The sequence below is a fragment of the Hypanus sabinus genome, chromosome 1, assembly GCF_030144855.1.
Source record: "Hypanus sabinus isolate sHypSab1 chromosome 1, sHypSab1.hap1, whole genome shotgun sequence".
NCBI classification, from domain to species: Eukaryota; Metazoa; Chordata; class Chondrichthyes; order Myliobatiformes; family Dasyatidae; genus Hypanus; species Hypanus sabinus.
In genome coordinates, this window is record NC_082706.1 from 207,103,456 (window position 1) to 207,123,644 (window position 20,189).

At 41.0% G+C, this 20,189-nt stretch overlaps 1 protein-coding gene across 1 annotated transcript in view; it reads left to right on the plus strand.

Moving 5' to 3' along the window:
* The window catches only part of col15a1b (collagen, type XV, alpha 1b), a 304,760-nt gene that overhangs the window by 130,480 nt on the left and 154,091 nt on the right, over positions 1–20,189 (plus strand). The window lies entirely within an intron of this gene.

The following is a 20,189-nucleotide window of genomic DNA, read 5'->3' on the forward strand; positions in this document are numbered from 1 at the left end:
TGAAGGGTAGGCTTTTTACTCAGAGTGGTAGGTACCTGGAATGCAAGTCTGGTTTGGTGGTAGAGACAAATACATTAGGGCTTGTAAGAGATGTTGGGATAGGCACACGGATGTGAGGAAGATGGAGGGATATGGACATTGTGTAGGTAGGAGGGATTAGCATTTGGGTGTTCTTGCTTTGCTTTTTAGTTGGTTTGTCTCAACATTGTGGGCCGAATGGCCTGTTCCTGCGTTGTACTCTTCCATCTTCTGTGATTCTCCTTTGCTTCAACCACTCTTTGAAGCAGAGAATCGAAGTTCAAAGTACACATACATCACCACATACCACCCTAAGATCCATTTTCTTGCAGGCATTCACAGTAGAGCAAAGAACTATAATAGAATCAATGGGAAACTACACAAAATAAAGACTGGTAAAAAACTGATGTGGGAAAAAAAGACCAACTGTTCAAATACATACAGAAAATATAATAATAAATAAATAAGTACATAAATAATACTGACAACCTGAGTTGTAGAATCATTGAAAGTGGGTCCACAGGTTGTGCACCAACCACAAACAAGAGAAAATCTGCAGATGCTGGAAATCCGAGCAACACACACAAAATGCTGGAGGAACTCAGCAGGCCAGGCAGCATCTGTGGAAAGGAGTAAACAGTCGACGTTTCAGCCTGAGACCCTTCATCAGTCCTGAACCTCGTGAATCTCCTTTGAACCCTCTCCAGTTTCAGCCCATCCTTTCTAAGATAAGGGGCCCAAAACTACTCACAATACTCCAAGTGAGGCCTCACCAGTGCTTTATAAAGTCACAACATTATCTGCTTACTTTTCTATTCTAGTCCTCTTGAAATGAATGTTAACATCACACTTTCCTTCCTCACCACAGACTGCAAATCAACCTTTAGGGAATCCAGCACAAGTCAATTTGCACCTCAAGTTTTTGTGCTTTCTTTCCATTTAGAAAATAGTCAACCCTTTGATTTCTTCTACCAAAGTGCATGACCATACACTTCCCGACAATGTATTCCGTCTGTCATTTCTTTGCCCATTCTCCTAGTCTGTCTATGTCCTTCTGTAGCCTCTCTCTCTACTTCCTCAAAACCACCTGGCCCTCCACCTATCTTCATATCGTCTGCAAACTTTGTAATAAAACTATCAATTCCGTCATCCAAATCATTGATATATACAACATAAAAAGTATTGGTCCCAACACAGACCCTGTGGAACATTAGTCACCGGCAGCCAGACTGAAAAGGCTCCCTTTATTCCCACTCTGCCTCCTGCCAATCAGCCACTGCTTTATCCATGCTAGAATCTTTCCTGTAATACCATGGGCTCATAGCTTGTTAAGCAGCTCGTGTGTGGCGCTTTGTCAAAGGCCTTCTGAAGTACACAACATTAACTGATTCTCCTTTGTCTATCCTGCTTGTTGTTTCTTCAAACAATTCCAACAATTTTCCCTTGAAGAAACCATGCTGACTATGACGTATTTTATCACATGTCTCCAAGTACCCTTCCTTATCAATAATTGACTCCAACATGTTTCCAATCACTGAGGTCAGACTACGTGACCTAAAGTTTCCTTTCTTCTGCCTCTCACCCTTCTTGAAGTGTGCGGTGACATTTGGAAGTTTCCAGTCTCCCAGAACCATTCAAGGATCTAGGGATTCTTAAAAGATCATTACCAATGCCTCCATGATCTCTTCAGCCACCACTTTCAGAACTCTGGGGTTTACACTATCTGGTCCAGGTGACTTATCTACCTTCAGACCTTTCAGTTTCCTAAGAATCCCTAGTAACGGTTACTTCACACACTTCATGACCCCTGACACTTGGAACTTCCACCATACTGTTAGTGTCTTCCACAGTGAAGACTGATGCAAAATACTTATTCAGCTCATCTGCTATTTCATTGTCCCCCATTACAACCTCTCCAACATTGTTTTCCAGCGGTTCAATATCCACACTCGCCTCTCTTTATGTATTTGAAGAAATGTTTGGTATCTTCTTTAATATTATTGGTTAGTTTATTTTTGTATTCCATCTTTACCTTCTTAATGATTTTTTAGCTGCCTTTTCATTTTAAAAGCTTCCCAATCCCCTCTCTGCTTTATTATATATGCCATCTCTTTTCTTTGACTTCTCTTGTTAGCCATAGTTATGTCATCTTTCCTTTAGAATACTGCTTCCTCTTTCCAAATTGCTTCCAGAAATTCCAGCCATTGCTGTTCTGCCATCATCCCTGCCAGTGTTCTTTTCCACTTAATTCTGGCCAATTCCACTTCCCTTCACTCCACTGGAATATTGATACATCTGACTTTAGCTTCTCCTTCTCAAATTTCAGGGTGAATTGGATCATATTGTGATCACTTCCCCCAAGGGTTTCTTTACCTTAAACTCTGGTTCATGGCACAACGCCCAATGCAGAATAAGTGATCCTCCAGTGGGCTCAGTCACGATCTGCTCTAAAAAGCCATCTTATAGGCACTCTAGAAATTCCCTCTCCTGTAATCCTGCACCAACCCGATTTTCCCAATCTACATACGTATTGAAGTCCCCCATGATTATTGTAGCATTGCCCTTTCGACATGCATTTTCTAACTCCCTGTGTAAATTGTAGGCCTCAGCCTTGCTTCTGTTTAGGATTCTGTGTGTAGTAGGCAGCTGTCGATCCCAGGGGATCATGGGTTTGCGCCTCTAATGGACTGTGCCCTCTCCAGGGTGCAAGCCTGGGCGAGAAGATTTGAAGAACTGGCTGTTGCCCCATGCAGCGGGTTCCCCCTCTCCACATCACGACATAGTCCAAGGGGAGGGCAAGTACCGATACAGCTTGGCAGCAGAGTCATCACAGAGGTTGCTAGAGTGAAGTTGTAAACAACATCAAACTGCCTGAGGGACCCTGGCTCCGGATTTCTTCCTTGGGTTTTACTCCCAGAGCCTTTCCCATGGGTGGGTGTGGCCGCAAAGCAGCGGTGGTTTAAAATCAGAGTTTTCCTTCTCCTAGGTGGGTTGCCGTCTTGCACGAAGCAACCGGTTTTGAGGCGCCAGGGGTCCACCTTTGCCCCTTCTCTTGTCAGTAGAAACGGTTCTGCCGGGCCTATTAGCAAAGCCACATGTGAAGGCCAAGAGTTGGACTTGGTTATCAGAGGCTGTTAGAGGTGTACGTCATTTGGAGCACTTAATAGGAAGTGGGAGCTTATCCCCACTATCACCCCCGGCTATGACAACCTTAGGAACCAGGGGTCTGTATACAACTCCCATTAAGGTATTTTTACCCTTGCAGTTCCTTACCTCTATCCACAATGATTCAGACCTTCTGACCCTATGTCACCTCTTTCTAATGAGCAACACCACCCCCTTTGCTTTCCTGCCTATCCTTTCGATACAATGTGTATCCTTGGATATTGAGCTCCCAGCGATAATCTTTCAGCCATGACCCAATGATACCTACAACATCATACCTGCCAAACTGCACCTGTACTACATTCATCTACCCCTTATTCCATGTACTGCACACATTCCAATATAACACCGTCAGTCCTGTATTCACCCTTTTCGATTTTGTCCACCTTTTACGTTGCATCTCTTCCCAATGACTGCATTTTTCCCCATCAACAGCCTCTCTTCACTACACGTTGCCTCTGTTTGTAAACCAGCCACCTCATCTTCAGCACTATCATCCGCCTATCCTACGGTACTTCTTGCATTGAAACATACACAGCTCAGGAACTAATAACACCATGTTCAAACTTTCGATTCCTGAGTTTGTCTGAGATTTTACCAACATCTGCCTCCACAACCTCTCGACGAACTGTTCTGGCACTCTGGTTCCCATCCCCCTGCAACTCTAGTTTAAACCCCACCGTGCAGCATTAACAAACCTTCCCACTATGATATCAAGTCAAATCAAGTCACCTTTATTGTCATTACGACTATAACTGCTGGTACAGTACATAGTAAAAACGAGACAATGTTTTTCAGGACCGTGGTGCTATATGACACAGTACAAAAACTAGACTGAACTACTTTAAAAAAAAACTACACTAGACTACAGACCTACCCAGGACTGCATAAAGCGCACAAAACAGTGCAGGCATTACAATAAATAATAAACAAGACAATAGGCACAGTAGTGGGCAGTGAGTTGGTGTCAGTCCAGGCTCTGGGTATTGAGGAGTCTGATAGCTTGGGGGAAGAAACTGTTACATAGTCTGGTCATGAGAGCCCGAATGCATCGGTGCCTTTTCCCAGACGGCAGGAGGGAGAAGAGTTTGTATGAGGGATGCGTGGGGTCCTTCATAATGCTGTTTGCTTTGCGGATGCAACGTGTAGTGTAAATGTCTGTAATGGCGGGAAGAGAGATCCCGATATTAGTCCCCTTCCAGTCAGATGCAACCCGTCCTGTTTGTACAGGTCTCACCTTACCTGGGAGAGAGCCCAGTGATCCAAAACTTTTATGCCCTTCTTCCCACACCAGCTCCTGAGCCACGTATTAAACTGTACAATCTTCCTACTTCTAGCCTCACTGGCATGTGACATGGGTAGTCATCCTGAGGTCACAACTCTGGGTGTTCTGCCTTTTAACTTAGCACCTTACTCCCTGAATCAACACTCATCCTGCACATGTCATTGGTACCTACACAGAACGTGACTTCTGGCTGTTCACCCTCCCACTTAAAAATGCTGAGGACTTGATCCGAGATATCCCAGACCCTGGCACCTGGGAGGCAATCATATTATCTGGGAATCTCGTTCTTGGCCACAGGGACATCCTCTGCATTCTCCTAACTAACAAATCCCCTATCACCACAATCTGCCTCTTCTCCAACCCTCCCCCTTCCCTTCTGAGTCATAGAAACATAGAAAACCTACAGCACAATACAGGCCCTTCAGCCCATAAAGTTGTGCCAAACATGTCCCTACCTTAGAAATTACCTAGGCTTACCTATAGTCCTCTATTTTACAAAGCTCCATGTACCTATCCAAAAGTATCTTAAAAGACCCTATTGTATCCGCCTCCACCACTGTTGCCAGCAGTCTATCCCACGCATTCACCACTGAGTAAAAAACGAACCCCTGACATCTCCTCGGTACCTACTCCCCAGCACCATAAACCTGTGTCCTCTTGTGGCAACCATTTCAGCCCTGGGAAAAAGCCTCTTTGCTGAGGCCCTTGAAAAGCTGAAGCCTGAAGATCACCAGTCTGACTATGTCCATTCAGACGATGGCCACTGTACTTGCCCCCCTCTCCTTTAATTTGCTCTTACTAATCAATCCCAAATAGTGAATGGTCACTGGTCATTTACACTGCTGAGATCTGCTCCTGCTCTTTATCCTTGGGCAGAGGACATGATTGAGGTCACCTCCTGTCCAAATCTCTGATGCCCAGCATGACCACTGGTCAAAGCTCTAGAAACAGCATTCACAAGAAAAACAAAAATCAAATGAGGAGGAAGGTAAAACTGCGCAGACGCGGGTGATGTCAGCGGCGAGCGCGGAGTTTAAAAAGCGGCCCACTTTTAGGAGCAGGCAGCGGAGTGCATGGGAGCAGAGTGCTGGGCTTTGGCTCAGCGGGCTTCAGCACAAGGGGACTTCGGTGAGAGGAAATCAGTGAGACTGAGTATGTGTTTGCTGAGGTAAAAAGGTAAGGTCAATAGGTGCTTTTTTCATTTATTCTGACTAATCTGGGATCAAGTAATGGGGGAGACAGTTAGAGCAGTGGTGTGCTCCGTATGCAGTATGTGGGAGGTCAGGGTCAACACAGTTGTCCCTGATGACCACACCTGCAAAAGGTGCGTCCAGCTGCAGCTCCTATCAGACCGAGTTAGGGAGTTGGAGCAGGAGCTGGATGAACTACGGATCATTTGGGAGGTGGAGGCAGAGATAGATAAGAGTTAACGGGAGGTAGTCTCACCAAAAAGACAGGAGGTAGGCAAATGGGTGACAGTCAAGAGAGGCAAGGGGAGCAGACAGAGAGAGCAGAGCACCCCTGTGGCCATTCCCATCAACAATAAGTATACCGTTTTGGATACTGTTGGTGTGGATGACCTACCAGGAACAAGCTGCAGTGATCCTGTCTCTGGCACTGAGGTTGCACCCTCGACTAGGAAGGGGAGGAGGGAAGAGAAGAGAGTGATAGTGATAGGGGATTCTATAGTCAGGGGGGGCGGATAGGAGATTTTGTGGGGAAGATCGGGAGTCTCGGATGGTATGTTGCCTCCCTGGTGCCAGGGTCCGGGACATCTCAGATCGGGTGCAGGTTATTCTTAAGAGGGAGGGCAAGAACCTAGATGTTATGGTCCATGTAGGGGCCAACGATGTGGGTAGGATGAGTGAGGGGGTCCTGTGTAGTGAGTTCAGGGAGTTAGGTGCGAAGCTGAAGGGCAGGACCTCCAGGGTGACAATCTCAGGATTGCTACCTGTGCCACGTGCGAGTGAGGCAAGGAACAGAAAGATTACACAGATTAATACGTGGCTGAGAGGATGGTGCAGGAGGGAGGGCTTCAGGTTTTTAGATAATTGGGCTTTGTTCCAGGGAAGGTGGGATCTGTTCCAATGGGACGGTTTACACCTGAACTGGAGCGGTACTAACATTCTTGCAGGAAAGTTTGCTAGTGCTTCTTGGGGGGGGGGAGTTTAAACTAAATTTGCAGGGGGCAGGGATCCAGAATGTGAGAGAGGATAGTGAGAGGAAGAATAAAGGACAGGTGGGGACTACATGGTTCCGGAATATTAAGTGTGTAGTAGAGAAAGGTGAGGCAGAATAAGTGATAAGGAGGACACATGTACAGAGGGATGGTCTGACGGAACATGGAGTTAAATGTGCAAAAAGAATAAGTAAATTTAGGAAGGACAACAAAATTCAAGGAGCATAAAGCCCGATGGGAGTTCAGAAAGCTGGGTTAAGCACAATAAGCAGCGATTCAAACAGAGAGAGGAGAAATGGGCTAAAAATTCTATATCTGAATGCACGAAGTGTCAGAAATAAGGCAGATGAGCTTGAAGCTCAGGTGCGAATGGGTAACTATGATGTTGTTGGGATAACGGAGACATGGCTGCAGGGAGATCAGACCTGGGAAATGAATGTACAAGGGTATACATGCAATCGAAGGGACAGAAACGTGGGCAGAGGGGGTGGGGTGGGTCTGTTGGTGAGGAATGAGATTCAGTCCCTTGCAAGGGGGGACATAGGATCAGGAGAAGTCGAGTCTGTGTGGATAGAACTGAGGAACAGTAAGGGCAAAAAGACCCTAATGGGTGTTGTCTACAGGCCACCAAACAGTAGCATGGATATTGGGTGCAAGTTGAACAGGGAGTTAACATTGGCATGTGGCAAAGGTAATGTTGCAGTAGTTATGGGGGATTTCAACATGCAGGTGAACTGGGAGAATCAGGTTGGTGCTGGACCACAGGATAGGGAGTTTGTAGAGTGCCTACGGGATGCATTCTTGGAACAGATTGTATGAGAGCCGACCAGGGACAAGGCTATTCTGGATTTAGTGTTATGTAATGAACAGGATTTGATAAGCGATCTTGAAGTAAAGGAGCCATTAGGAGGTAGTGACCATAATATGATAAGTTTTTATCTGCAATTTGAGAAGGATAAGGGCAGCTCGGATGTGTCAGTGTTGCAGTTGAACGGGAAAACTATGGAGCCATGAGGGAGGAGCTGGCCAAAGTTAACTGGATGGATATCCTAGCAGAGAAGACAATGGAACAGCAATGGCAGGTATTCTTGGGAATAATGCACAAGGTACAAAATCAGTTCATCCCCCGGAGAAGGAAGGATTCAAAGGGGGGAAAGGGGCAACAGTGGTTGACAAAGGAAGTCAGAGATTGCATAGCATTAAAAAAAAGGAAGTATGACAGAGCTAAGGTGAGTGGGAGGACAGATGATTGGGAAATTTTTAAGGAACAACAGAACTTAACTAGTAAGACAATACGGGGAGAAAAAATGAGGTACGAACGCAAGCTAGCCGGGAATATAAAGGAGGATAGCAAAAGCTTTTTTAGGTATGTGAAGAGAAAGAAGATAGTTAAGAACAATGTTGGGCCTTTGAAGAATGAATTGGGTGAAATTGTTATGGGAAACAGAGAAATGGTAGAAGAATTTAATAAGTACTTTAGATCTGTCTTCACTAGGGAAGACACAAGCAATCTCCCAGATGTATGGATGGGCCAAGGACATAGGGTAAGAGAGGTAATGAAACAGATTGACATTAGGAAGGAAACGGTGATGAGTAGACTGATGGGACTGAAGGCTGACAAATCCCCAGGTCCAGATGGTCTGCATCCTAGGGTACTAAAGGAGGTGGCTCTAGAAATTGCGGGTGTATTGGTAATCATTTTCCAATGTTCCTTAGATTCAGGATCAGTTCCTGAAGTTTGGAGAATGGCTAACATTATCCCACTTTTTAAGAAAGGAGGGAGGGAGAAAACAGAGAATTATCATCCTGTCAGCCTGACATCAGTAGTGGGGAAGATGCTAGAGTCCATTATTAAGGATGAAATAGTGGCATATCTAGACAGCAGTGATAGGATTGGGCCGAGCCAGCATGGATTTACCAAGGGCAAATCATGCTTGACTAATCTGTTGGAGTTTTTCGAGGATGTAACCAGGAAGTTAGACAAGGGAGATCCAGTGGGTGTAGTGTACCTTGATTTTCAGAAGGCATTTGGTAAGGTCCCACATAGGAGATTGGTGGGTAAAATCAGAGCTCATGGCATTGGGGGGATATTGACATGGATAGAAAACTGGTTGGCAGATAGAAAGCAAAGGGTAGCGGTGAATGGGTGTTTCTCGGAATGGCAGGTTGTGACTAGTGGGGTGCCACAGGGCTCGGTATTGGGACCACAGATGCTTATGATTTACATAAACGATTTAGATGAAGACATTGAGAATAACATCAACAAATTTGCTGATGATACTAAGGTGGATGGCAGTGTGACATGTGATGAGGATGTTAGGAGAATTCAGGGTGACTTGGATAGGCTGGGTGAGTGGGCAGATACTTGGCAGATGACATTTAATGTGAATAAGTGTGAGGTTATCCACTTTGGGAGTAAGAACAGGAAAGCAGATTATTATCTGAAAGGTGTAGAGTTAGGTAAGGGAGAAATACAAAGAGATCTAGGAGTCCTTGTTCATCAATCACTGAAGGTGAATGAGCAAGTGCAGCAGGCAGTGAAGAAGGCTAATGGAATGTTGGCCTTTATTACAAAGGGAATTGAGTACAAGAGCAAGGAAATACTTTTGCATTTGTACAGGGCCCTGGTGAGACCACACCTGCAGTATTGTGTACAGTTTTAGTCTCCAGGGTTAAGGAAGGACATCCTGGCTGTAGAGGAAGTGCAGCGTAGATTCATGAGGTTAATTCCTGGGATGTCCAGACTGTCTTACGCAGAGAGGTTAGAGAGACTGGGCTTGTACACGCTGGAATTAAGGAGATTGAGAGGAGATCTGATTGCAACATATAAGATTATTAAGGGATTGGACAAGATAGAGGCAGGAAATATGTTCCAGATGCTGGGAGAGTCCAGTACCAGAGGGCATGGTTTGAGAATAAGGGGTAGGTCATTTAGGACAGAGTTAAGGAAAAACTTCTTCTCCCAGAGAGTTGTGGGGGTCTGGAATGCACTGCCTCGGAAGGCAGTGGAGGCCAATTCTCTGGATGCTTTCAAGAAGGAGCTAGATAGGTATCATGGATAGGGGAATCAAGGGGTATGGGGACAAGGCAGGAACCCGGTATTGATCGTAGATGATCAGCCATGATCTCAGAATGGCGGTGCAGGCTCAAAGGGCCGAATGATCTACTTCTGCACCTATTGTCTATTGTCTATAAATATAAATTACATGCAAGCTTTAAAATAAACCACAATTAGGACAAACAAATACAAAGTTCATTTGAGTTCAAAGTGGTCATGGTGTTGTTTAATTTGTAATTGTTCTGATTAGGGTGTTTTGTTACTCATGGTAAAGCTGAATCCTTCTCTTTCATGGATAAAAAGACTTGGTAGATCAGACATGGTTTATTGGAAACAGGTGGAACCGCAGCACTGAACCCTCGACACTTTACCATTTACAAAATCTGACTCAGAAAGGATCAGCTTGTCCTCTTCTCAGTTTGTCTACTAACCCAGACACAATCCCACGCTTTCTGATGTCGTTTGATATCTCTGCTCTGTTTCCGTATTTCTGGTCTCCTCCAGAACATCAAAATAACACCACAACTACTGGCTTCCCCGAGACCTGTTTTGCAAATTACAGACTCAGAAATCTTTGACAGATTTACCACAGACATAGAATCAGGTTTAATATCACTGACATATGTTGTGAAATTTATCATTCTGCCTCAGCAGTACATTGTCGTTGAGTATGTGGTCTAGTTACACAACAATACTATTATTAAAAACGCTGGAGACGGGAGCTAAGTTTCATGATTCTTTACCTGCAGAAACCGAACTCAGCCCAAACACACAGATCAATACGCACCTAATCGCGCATGCAATGACGTGTCCCTACAACATAAAGTAGTCCCATATTATACAGTAGCTATACAGTACACTCCTCCCCTTTTATTTTAATAGCATATCAACTGTTTTTTTAACTGGGGCACTACGCTAAACAAATATGTTTACCCTTAACATACAAACACCTACCAATTGTTTACTTACTAACTTAATAATATCTCAATCATCTTATTCTTTTCTTCTAACTCAAACTTTCTTCAAATTCCTTCACTACTGCTTTCTTTTCTTTAATATAATTCCTTTCCACTTGTTCTATCTCCAGTTGCAGAGAAAGCTCTGCATTTCGTATTCTTTCCTTGTATTGTTGACCGAGTTTCTTCATCTTTTTCTGATACTCCTGTCAAGTGCCTTCCTGTAACTGCTGTGGCTGTCTTCTGAGAGATGTCAATTTCTCCTGGTACATCTGCTCTTTTACTTCCAGGTGGTCTCATCATCCTGATTATTGACAATACCTGTCTCCCATGCATCCTCTGTATCTTCATCCGAGTCACAGCCATGGGTACTGCATTTGCCCTCATCGTCGACGCTGCCTAGCTCCTCCTTGTCATTGTAATAGTTGACAATGGGAGTGAGGAGAGCTGCAGACATCTCCCCCCCCCCACCCAGCTGCTCTCCTTTGTTGACACATCTAGTGCCTTGATGGTGTGCCAATCCAACAGGATTTCCTGAACCATTCACGTCCCAGCAACGGTGGTCCTCCATTTTTCAGTACATAAAGGTTCAGCTGCTGTGTCTTGTCTCTGTAGGTCACTGTCACTTTAATTTTACCTTTGGGATGCACTCTGTCCTGTGTAAGTCTTTAGCAGTAGCTTAGTTTGTTTCGGAGGTGTGTGAGAAAACAGTCGCTTGAAGTCGTGTACAGTGTTAAAGCTGAGCCTGTGTCCAACTCCATTTTCAGTCTCACGCCCGCCACTTGTGGAGTGATCCATATTACTCTTTGATCATCTGTCTCTTTCACGCTGTGAAGTTGCAGACAAGACAATTCACTTTTGTCTGAGTCATTTTCATTGGAACTGCTTTCTTCCATTTTGAGTACATTGGTGTGTTTTCCTTTCTGGGGTTTCTTGTTTCTGTGTATTTTGTCCATTTTCTGCTGTTTACTAGCTTTGCATACTCTGCCAATGTGGCCCTGTTTGTCACAGTTTCTGCATTCTTTGTGTTTGTCAGAGTCATGTGACATTCCCCCCCCCCATGGTAACATTTCTTTCCTTCATTTCTGCGCATGACATTTTATTCGTAGCATATTCCAGAGATTTTTGTTGTATCTCTGAAGCATCCCGTGCTGCTGTTTCCGTTGATGTTGCAATCTTCAGTGCCTTCTCTAATGTAAGGTCTTTTTCACCCAAGGAGCTTCTTCTGGGTGGTTTCACAGTGCATGACACACACTAACCTGTCCCTCAATGCATCTGGTAGACCAGCTCCAAATTGACAATGTTCTGATAATTTGCACAATTCAGCACAACATTTGTCATTTAAAGTAAAATTGGATAGGTATGTGGACAGGAAAGGAATGGAGGGTTATGGGCTGAGTGTGGGTCAGTGGGACTAGGTGAGTAACCATTTGGCATGGACTAGAAGGGCCGAGATGGCCTGTTTCCGTGCCGTAATTGTTATATGGTTATTCAGAAATGCTTTCATTTTTGCTCTGATTCCATTTGTGAAATTTAAATCTTTCAGCAATGACCAGTGGTTTGGGGTTTAAATGCTGTTGGAGGGTGTCTACTATTTGCTTGAACGTTTTGTCAGCTGGCTTTTCAGGGGTTATGTTTTTGCTCCCATAATACTGCGTAAAACGCTGGTTTTCTTTTCATCATTAACCCCATTAGCTTCACAATATAACTCCACTCTTTCAATGTAAGTTGCCCAGTCTTCAATGCCATTATCAAATGCTATAATGGTTCCAATCATCGCCATCTTTGTTATGTTAATTTAGCCCAGTTTTCCTCTTGTTTTCTTTTTGACTCACTTGTCCTTTTTTGCTAGCACCACGAGCGCACTCCATCTAGATGTTTGTGTTGCTCATTGTTATCTCCTTTCTGGGGCAGGCAGACCCTCAGCCCCTGGGGGTCAGCACTGGCTGTGGTCCTGGACATGCTGCGGCTCTGACTGCGTCTCTTGGTCTCCCGACTTCCCCGACACCAGCTGTGCTCCTGCTTCCTTTTAGACCCGCGGCCTCGCTCTGCCTCCTTCTCCCACTCCTTGGCTCGTTCCTTGCGTTCTTCCTCCGAGTGTCGTTATCAATTAAGGCACGGCATTCCAATATGATGTAGGTTCATTAGCCTTGTCGCCAATTTGTTGTGTATGTGCCCTGGTTACACAACAATGCTATTAATCTCCAATTGAGATAGAAAGGGCTCACAGAACCTTAAGGTCAAGACCTCAACCTGATCAAAATCCACGATCAATGTTGATAAAATGCTTAAGATACCAAGATAAAGAAAAGATCCTGAAGGCGGCTGCCCAATGTGCCAAAAATAGAAACGGGCCATTGATGATAGCAGGGAAACCAGTTCTTTTTTATCCTGATATAAGTTATAACCTTTTGAAGAGAAAGAAGGAATTTAACCCAGCGAAAAATGTCTTATGGGAAAAGGGTTATAAATTTATAATGCGTCATCCAGCAACATTGATAATTTTTTTGAAGGAGGGAAAAAGAAGATTTTTTTCCGATTATCGAGAAGCTGAGGTGTTCGCACAAGAACTTCCATCTAGTGGCTAATTATACATAGAGACTTCCAAACGTAATGGATTAAAGATGAAGATAGAGACAGTGAACAGAAGTGATGGACATTTAAGGATAATATAGGGAAGAAAAGCAAAATTTTAGAAACACTAATTGAGAATAGTATTTTTTTTCTTCTTATGTACATACTTTTTTATGTTGCGGGGGGCCTGGGGAGCTTTGGACCGGTTTCTGCGGGATTCACGTGTGTAATCACGGTGATTGCCATGACCCGTACAACGGAGGGGGGTAATGTTGTGGTTTTTTTTCACAACATTAGTAGGGGGGTATTTTGTTTTTTTCTTTATATTCTATTTTTCTTCTATCTTTTTGCCTGGATGATTGGTGGGGACACACATAGCAACATGGAGACTTTTAGCAAGATTTCCTAGGATACCACGAAAGTTGAAAGATTAGGTATTATTATAGATTGGAGTAATATAATTTAAAAAAATAATGACTAATTTACTGAATTTTTTAAGTTTTAATGTTAATGGGCTTAATGGGCCGGTAAAAAGAAAAAGAATTTTAACATACATTAAAAAAATGAAAACAGATATAGCTTTTTTACAAGAAACTCATTTAACAGAAATAGAACATCAGAAATTAAAAAGAGACTGGGTAGGAAATGTTATTGCAGCTTCATTTAACTCAAAAGCGAGAGGAGTTGCAATTTTGGTTAATAAAAATTTACCAATTAAAATACAAAACGTATTAATTGATTCGGTGGGGAGATATCTAATTATACATTGTCAAATTTTTTCAGAACTATGGACCCTTATGAATATTTATGCACCAAATGAAAATGATGTAAAATTTATACAGGAGGTCTTTTTGAATTTGGCTAATGCACATGATAAAATATTAATAGGTGGAGATTTTAACTTTTGTCTAGATCCAGTTTTAGATAGATCAACAAAGGTTGTCACAAAATCAAAAACAGTAAAATTAACTCTATCATTGATGAAAGACTTAAATTTGATTGATATATGGAGAAGAATTAATCCAAAAGAAAGAGATTATTCATTTTATTCAAATAGACATAAAACATATTCAAGGTTAGATTTTTTCCTATTATCAACGAACATTCAAGATAGAGTGAAAAATGTGGAATATAAAGCAAGAATATTATCCTTTAATAATGACAATGATAATGATAGATAAAGAGGAATCAATTTATAGGTGGAGATTTAATTCAATATTACTAAAACGTCAAGATTTTTGTGATTTTATGAAAAAGCAGATTCAGTTCTTTTTAGATACAAATTCACATTCAGTTGATGATAAATTTATATTGTGGGAAGCAATGAAGGCACATTTGAGAGGTCAGATAATAAGTTATACTTCTAAAATTAAGAAAGAATATATGATAGAAATAGATCAATTGGAAAAAGAGATTATAAAATTAGAAAAAGAATCTCAAAGATATGACAGAAAAAAGAAGACAACTTATTAATAAGAAGTTACAATATAATACACTCCAAACATATTGAACAGAAAAAGCAATTATGAGAACTAAACAGAGATATTATGAACTAGGTGAAAGATCACATAAGGTCCTTGCATGGCAGTTAAAAACAGACCAGACTTCTAAAACGATAAATGCAATTTGAACAAGAGTAAATAAAATTACTTATAAACCTTTAGAAATTAATGAAGCTTTTAAGAATTTTTATTCTGAGTTGTATAAATCAGAATCACAAAATGATAATGTCAAGATAGAAAGGTTTTTATCACAAATAACTCTTCCAAAATTAAATACGGAAGAACAGAAGGGATTAGATATGCCTTTTACATTGAAAGAGGTCAAAGAAGCCTTAGGATCACTTCAAAGTAATAAATCTCCAGGAGAAGATGGTTTTCCGCCTGAATTCTATAAAAAGTTTAAAGATTTATTAATTCCTCCTTTTATGGAGTTAATACACCAAGCGGAAAGAACGCATAAACTTGCAGAATCCTTTTCAGCAGCTATTTTAATAGTATTGCCAAAAAAAGATAGAGATCTTTTAAAACCAGCATCATATAGACCTATTTCTTTATTAAACACTGATTATAAAATAATAGCAAAAATGTTATCTAACAGATTATCTAAATGCTTACCAAAATTAGTACATATGGATCAAACAGGATTTATTAAAAATAGACAATTGGCAGATAATGTAACTCAGTTATTTAGTATAATTCATTTAGCGCAAAAGAGGGAGGAAATGAGCGTGGCAGTTGCTTTAGATGCAGAAAAAGCATTTGATAGATTGGAATGGGATTTTTTATTTAAGGTATTGGAAAAATATGGATTAGGAGTATCTTTTATAAAATGGATTAAAACCTTAAATACTAATCCCAAAGCTAAAGTAGTGACAAATGGTCAAATTTCAACACCATTTCAGTTAACAAGGTCAACTAGGCAAGGTTGTCCATTATCACCTGCTTTATTTGTGTTGGCAATAGAGCCATTAGCTGAATTAATTAGAATGGACCCAGATATTAAGGGTTTTAGAGTTAATCAGGAAGAATACAAGATTAACTTATTTGCTGTTGATGTTCTGCTTTTATCTAACAAACCCATTACACTCGTTGTGTAAATTATCCTGTAGATTAGAAGAATATGGGAAAATATCAGGTTATAAAATAAATTGGGATAAAAGTGAAATTTTACCTCTTACTAAAGGAGATTATAGTCAATGTCAATTAATAACCCAATTTAGATGGCCGGCAAATGGTATAAAATATTTAGGTATAAGAGTTGATAATGATATAAAGAATTTATATAAATTAAATTACTTACCACTATTGAAAAAAATTCAAGAACATCTTGATAAATGGATGGTATTACCAATAACATTAGTAGGTAGAGTAAATACCATAAAAATGAATATATTCCCTAGATTACAATACTTATTTCAATCACTACCAATACAAATACCCCAGAAGTTTTTTCAAGAGTTAAATAAATATGTGAGGAAGTTTCTTTGGAAAGGTAAGATGTCAAGAATATCGTTGGAAAAATTGACATGGAAATTTGATCTAGGAGGGTTACAACTTCCAAATTTTAAGAATTATTATAAAGCAAATCAACTTAGATTTATTGCATCTTTTTTTGAGAAAGATAAACCGGCATGGATTAGAATAGAACTAGATAAAATAGGAGAAAATATACCAGAAGATTTTATATATAAATGGAAATCTAAATGGATACGGGAAAAGAAAGAATCTCCTATATTAAAACATTTGATTGACTTATGGAATAAGATAAATGTTGACGATGAGATAAAGAAATCCTTATTAGCAAAGAGATCTTTAATTCAAAATAGACTTATTCCTTTTACAATGGATAATCAACTTTTATATAATTGGTTTCAAAAAGGGATTAGATATATAGGTGATTGTTTTGAAGGAGGTATATTAATGTCATTTGATCAATTAAAGAATAAATATAAAGTATCAAACAACACTCTTTTTTGTTACTTTCAACTAAGGGCTTATTTAAGAGAAAAATTAGGTCAAACAATGTTATTGCCGAAATCTAATGAAATAGAAACTTTAATTCAAAAAGGAAAGATTAAAAAATTCATTTCTTGTATGTATAATTTGATTCAAAAACAGGCAATTAAACAAGGAGTCCATAAGTCAAGACAAAAATGGGAAAGTGACTTGAATATTAAAATTGAAGAAAAAAATTGGTCAAGTCTATGTCTTGAGAGTATGACAAATACAATAAATGTCCGGTTATGATTAGTGCAATATAACTTTTTACATCAATTATATATTACACCACAAAAAATAAATAAATTAAACCCAAATTTATCCGATCAATGTTTCTGATGTAACCAAGAAATTGGTACTTTTTTACATTCTACTTGGTCTTGTTCTAAAATTCAACCTTTTTGGACAAATTTAAGAGTTTTATTGAAACAGATTACTGGAATACAACTTCCACATAACCCAATGTTATTTTTACTAGGTGATATTGAAGGGATAAAACCGATACCCAAATTGAATAAATATCAGAAAGAATTTATAAAAATTGCATTGGCAGTAGCCAAAAAGGCTATTGCAGTTACTTGGAAATTGGATACATATTTAAGTATAGATCATTGGAAGAAAGAAATTTATAGCTGTATTCCACTTGAAAAAATTACTTATAATTTAAGAGATAAATATGAAACATTTTTGAAAATTTGGCACCCTTATTTACAAAAGACAGGATTAAATATATAGGTGCTCCGAAGATGAAATAATTGGTTATTTGGGGAAAGAAATAAATATACATACTAAAGTTATTACGAACTTCATGGAGCATGTGGGGATCTTCCAATATCCAGGCATTCTTTCTTTCTTTTTTTTTCTTTCTTTCTTTCTTCTTTTTTTTCTATAGGGATGCTGGGGGGAGGGGTTAAGGGGAGGGGGGATGGGTAATATACATTTTTTTTCATACTTTTATTTTGTAACGAAATAAATAAAAAAAAGTTTAAAAAAAACCAATGCTATTAATAAAAACGCTGGAGACAGGAGCTAAGTTTCATGATTCTTTACTGGCAGCAACCGAACTCGGCCCAAACACCAGATCAATACGCACCTAATCGCGCATGCAACGACGTGTCCCTACAACATAAAGTAGTCTCATGTTATACAGTACAATTGCAATACATAATAAACTGTAAATTAGAATGAGATATTCCGGTTTAAGATGACGCTACTGAAGCTGTGTGAGAGCTTTCTGGTAAAGCTACTATTACCCTAAAATCACTACTTGTAACATCTTTCATGAAGCAAATTGTGGTGAACTATCCTCGCAGACAGTGAGGAGGCAGGCAGAGGTGAGGCTGGTTTGAGCAATGAACCATGCTGGGACATTGCGAGGCGCTAAGTGTTTTAGTCAAGTGAGTTTTCGCACTCTCTCTCTCTCTCTCCTCTCCCTCTCCCTCTCTCCTTTCTCCTCTGTCTCCTCTCTCCCTCTCCCCCCCCCCCACACACACACACACACTCACACACTGTTTTTTGGTCTTTTGTTTAAGTGGGTTATTCAAATTTCTTGCTTTGTGGCTGCCTGTAAGCAGACAAATTTCAAGGTGTATAATTTATGCATTATTTGATAATAAATGTGCTTTGAATCTTTGAATATATATAATTAATTAAATTAGTGGTGCAAAAGGAGAGCACAAAATGTACTGGGGTCGTGTTCACGGGTTCTCTGTCCATTCAGAAATCCGATGGCAGAGGGGAGGAAGCTGTTCCTGAAATGTTGAGTGTGGACCTCCTCCCTGATGGTAGCAATGAGGAGAGGGCCTGTCCTGGGCGATGAGGATCTTTAATGATCGATGCTGCCTTTCTGAGGCATCATCTTTAAAGGTCTTCTGGAGGCTGGTGCCCACGACGGAGCTGACTGAGTTTGCAACATTTCTGCAGCATTTTCTGATCCCGTGCAGTGGCCCCTCCACACTAGATAGTGATGCGTCCAGTTAGAATGCTTCCAACGGTAGACCTGTAGAAATTTGCAAATCTTTGGTGACCCACCAAATCTCCTCAAACTCCCAATGAAACTGTCATGCCTTCTTTGTGACCGCAGCAATATGCTGGGCACAGATAGATCTTCAGAGATGTTGACACCCAGCAACTTGAACCTTTTAACCCTTTCCACTGCTGATCCCTCGAAGATTGCTGCATTTTCTCCTGACGTCGACAATCTGTTCTTTGTTTTTACTAATGCTAAGTGCAAGGCTGTTTTGCAACACCACTCAGCAGGATAATCTGTCTCAAGCCCGAACAGCCCCTTTACATTACAAACATTATATTCAGATGATTCTGGGCCTGTTCCTGCTGGAGTTTAAAGGAATGAGGGAAGATCTCATTAAATCCTATCGAATATCAAAAGGTCCAGATATAGAGGATGTTTCCTTCAGTGGGGGAGTCCAAGACTAGAGGGCACAGCCTCAGAGTAGAAGGATGTCCATTTCGATGAGGAGGGATTTCTTTAGACAGAGAGTGGTGAATCTGTGGAATTCATTGTTGCAGACAGCTATGGAGGCCAAGTCATTGGGCATATTTAAAATGGAGATTGAAAAGTTCTTAATTAGTCAGGATGTCAAAGGTTATGGGGAGAAAACAGGGTAATAGGGTTGAGAGGGATGATAAATTAGCCATGATTGAATTGTACAGCAGACTCAACAGGCCAAATGGCCTAATTCTGCTCCTATATCTTATGGTCTTATGGTCCTTGTCACCACCTAAGATTCTGCTGACATTGGTGAATTTGTTCAACCTTCACCCATGCAGTCTTATCTGTCGTTGTTCACTGGTGTGTGGAAACGCAGGAGGGAAGCACACGTCCCCCATTAACTCCGGGTTATTGCTTCAGTTCAGTGGGTATTTATCAGAACTGAATGACTGGCTTGGAGGGTTTAGTTGGGCAAGTGGGTGTACCAGAAAACAGTGAGTGGAGGGTACATGTGATCTGTGACAGAACCAAGGCAGGCAAAGATAAAAGGCGTGAAGAAGTGGGCTGCCCCCAGCACACCCATGGGTGCATTGGCCGTTAACGAGAACAACTCATTTCACTGTGTTTCAATGTAAATAATCTTGAATCTTGAATTCTAGAGTGGTAAAATCAGGTGGATAGAGAAATTACCCTGCACCATCTTCCTAAACACAAGATATTCTGCAGATCACAAACATCTGCAGATGCCGGAAATCCAGAGTAACACACACAGGAACTCAGCAGGCCAAGCAGCGTCTATGGAAATGAATAAACCATCGACATTTCAGGTCAAGATCCTTCCTCAGGACTGGAAAGTTAAGGAAGGGAGAAGAAGCTAAATTATGAATGTGGGGGAGGGGAAGGAATACAAGCTGGCAGGTGATAGATGAGACCAGGTGAGGGGGAATGAAGTAAGAAGTTGGGTGGTGATAGGTAAAAGAGGTAACGGGCTGAAGAAGAAGT